The following is a 3,677-nucleotide window of genomic DNA, read 5'->3' on the forward strand; positions in this document are numbered from 1 at the left end:
ATCGCGAAGACGGTGGGCACGCACGCGCCTCGGCCCATGATGTGCATTGGAGGATCCTCATCAATGATGGGACTCTCCCTCACTTCACTCGGGCAAGCCAGAACATCGCCGCCGTGACAGCCTTGCTTCACGGCCTCCCAAAGGCCGCGACGTCTGAGGATCGCCGGGCCCACAGAGAGATTCGCATGTTGATTGAGCGTGCGGCGGTGCAGCAGGCGGAAAGTTCATTGTCTCGATGATGTGAACCCGACACCAGCCAGCGCATGCCCTCAGTGCGTCCCACCAGGGACGCGTCTGTTCACCAAACACCGCCAGGCGGCGGGCAGCCCTCCGCCGTCCTAGTACTTCAACGCCTCGGCCATGGCCGTGACGTACGCAGCATCATCAATGCTCGGAAACACACCCATGGCGACGATGGAGAAGCAGCACGCCGTGGCTACCATCCCCGACGTGGCGGACGCTATGACAGCAATGATGACCGAAGCCCGAGCCTCGGCCTACCAGGTCCTCAGGCCTTCGATCGGCACATCCTCAATGCTGCGTTCCCCCTAAGGTATCAATCGCCTACCAACATCCCTAAATATTCTGGCGAAACAAATCCTGGGCTTTGGCTTGAAGACTATCGGCTTGCATGTCAGGCCGGTGGTGCGAGTAATGACGATTTCATTATTCGCAATCTTCCGCTGTTCTTGGCCGATTCGGCGCGAGCATGGCTGGAGCACCTACCGTCCAATGTCATTCAGAGTTAGGCGGATCTGACAGAGATCTTCATGGGCAACTTCCAGGGCATGTACAAATGCCCCGAGAACCCATGGGACCTCAAGAACTACCGCCAGAAGGCCGATGAAACCCTCTGTGGGTACATTCGGCGCTTCTCTCGGTAGTGCAACGAGCTCCCTAACGTCGCCGATGCCGACATGATAGGAGCCTTTTTATCCGAGACAACCTGTGTATCCCCGGTCCATAAGCTAGGACGCAGGGGCCCGTGAACTACCAAGGAACTCCTAGACATCGCCACCAGTCACGCCTCTGGAGAGGAGGCGGTTGGAGCCATCTTCGATCGCTCCGATGGAAGGACAAGGCGGGACGAGGACGCCGACGAAGACGCCTCCAACCGTTCCGCCAAAAAGAAAAACAAGAAGCAACGGCCCGACAACTCGCTCATGGCCGCTGCTGACCGCAAAGGTGGCTGGAAGCCCGCGGAGGGTACTCTGAACCACTTCGAGAAAATGCTCGAGGGGCCATGCTCAAACCACGCCTTCCTGGCCAAGCATCTATACAAGGATTGCGGCCTCATGTGCAAATACTTGTCCAGGGGCCTTAACAAAGGGGAGTAGGGGAAGGAGCCTGTTCCCGCCACAGACGACGCAGAGGAGAAGGACGACGCCTTCCCAACTCCGACCGATGCCCTCATGATCTTCAAAGGATCAACGGCCTACGACTCCAAGCACCGCCAGAAGGTCGTGCACCGCGAGGTCTATACAGCTGGACCGGCCATGCTAGCCTTCCTCCGGTGGTCGAAATCCACCATAACCTTCGACCGGACTGACCATCCAGATGCCATCCCACATTCGGGAAGGTACCCGCTTGTCGTCGATCCAATCGTCGGTCCAAAGTGGCTCACAAAAGTACTGATGGACGGAGGTAGCGGCCTCAACATCATGTATGCCAAGACGCTCGACGAGATGGGCGTCAACCAAACGAACCTCCGTCCCATCCGAGCGCCTTTCCATGGCGTCGTGCCTGGTAGGCAAGCCATGCCACTAGGGCAGATCGATCTGCCCGTCACTTTCGGGGATCGGTCCAATTACCGGACTGAGACCCTTACCTTCGATGTAGTGGGGTTCCCAGGGACTTTCCACGCCATCCTAGGACGACCATGCTACGTGAAGTTCATGGCCGTCCCCAATTACACATACCTTAAGCTAAAGATGCCGGGCCCCCGCGGGGTCATCACCATCGGCACCTCCTTCCAGCGCGCTTACGAGTGCGAGGTCGAATGCTGCGGACACGCATCTGCAGTCATCGCCTCCGAAGAGCTGGTCACCCTCAGGGAGGAGGTCATTGAAGGGGCACCCGACGCGAAGAGGCCATCCAGGTCGTTCGAATCAGCGGAAGGACCCAAGGAGGTCCTCTTGGACCCCAGCAACTCCGAGGGCAAAAAAGTCCGTATTGGGACCGCGCTCTCCTCCAAATAGGAAAGCGCACTCGTCGACTTCCTCCACGATAACAAAGACATCTTTGCGTGGAAACCCTCGGATATGCCGAGAATCCCGAGGGAGGTCGCCGAGCATACCTTAAAAATTCACCCGGGCTCCAAGCCGGTGAAGCAACGCTGAAGGGTCGAGATGGCGACTAGAGGGGGGGTGAATAGTCTTTTCTAAAACTTAATCACGTCGGCTAACCGATACAAATGCAGAATTTAAACTAACGGTCTAGCCAAGACTACACCCCACTATATGTGTTCACTAGCACCTTACAAAGATAACAATTATGCAAAAAAGGTGCCGGGCTAGCTAGAGCTCTCCTAAACAATTCTAGGAGCAAGGTTACACAAACCTATGCCATAGTACTTTAAGCAACAAGGGAGCTCCTACACATGCTAGTAAGCAAAAGCACAAAGCTAACTAAACTCACTAGCAATGCTCAATAACAAGGCAACCAATGCCTAATTAGAGAGCGCAAATACTTAGTTACACAAACTAAGCAAAGTGACTAACAAGGTTACTAAAACCAAATTAGCCACGCAAGGGAGCTACTTCTATGCTACACAAGCAAGAAGGTAATTAGCAAGCTACGCAAGCTATCTAATTACAAGAGCAACAACACAAGCTTAATGTATATGAAAGTAAACGCAAGCTTGTGTAACGGGGATGCAAACCAACGGGAAGAACAAGGTTGACACGACGATTTTTCTCTCGAGGTTCACGTGTTTGCCAACACGCTAGTCCCCGTTGTGTCGACCGCTCACTTGGTGATTCGGCGGCTAATTAGCATCACCCGCTAAGCCCGCACGTCGGGTGCCGCAAGAACCTACCCCTTGAGTGAGGGTAGCTCAATGACACGCTTTACTAAAGTTGCTCTTCGCGACTCCCGCGGGGCGAGCACAATGCCCCTCACAAGCACTTCTCCAGAGCGCCGCACAAGCTTCTTGCGCGCTTCGACGGAGACCACCACCAAGCCGTCTAGGAGGTGGCAACCTCCAAGAGTAACAAGCACCACTGGCTTGCAACTCGATCACCTAGTGCCACTCGATGCAACCTCACGATGCAATCGCACTAGAATCGCTCACTCACACAATCGAATGATCACTATCAAGTATATGTGTGATGGAGGTCTCCCAAGCACTCACAAGCATGGACACTAAGTCCCTTGAGGTGCTCCACACCTGCCATGGCCGAGGGCCACTTCTATTTATAGCCCCAAGGGCTAAACTAGCCGTTACCCCTTCACTGGGCAACGGTCGGGCCGACCGGACGCTCCGGTCGTGTTGACCGGACGCTGGACCTCAGCGTCCGGTCGCCCACAGACGACCACGTGTCCCGGTTCCAACGGTCACTTGACCTGACCGGACGCAGTAGCACTCAACTGACCGAACGCTGAACCCCCAGCGTCCGGTCGTTTCCAGTAAGCTCCCGAGCATGACCGGACGCGTCCGGTCGAACACGATCGGACGC

This window comes from Miscanthus floridulus, chromosome 14, assembly GCF_019320115.1.
Source record: "Miscanthus floridulus cultivar M001 chromosome 14, ASM1932011v1, whole genome shotgun sequence".
Taxonomy (NCBI): Eukaryota; Viridiplantae; Streptophyta; class Magnoliopsida; order Poales; family Poaceae; genus Miscanthus; species Miscanthus floridulus.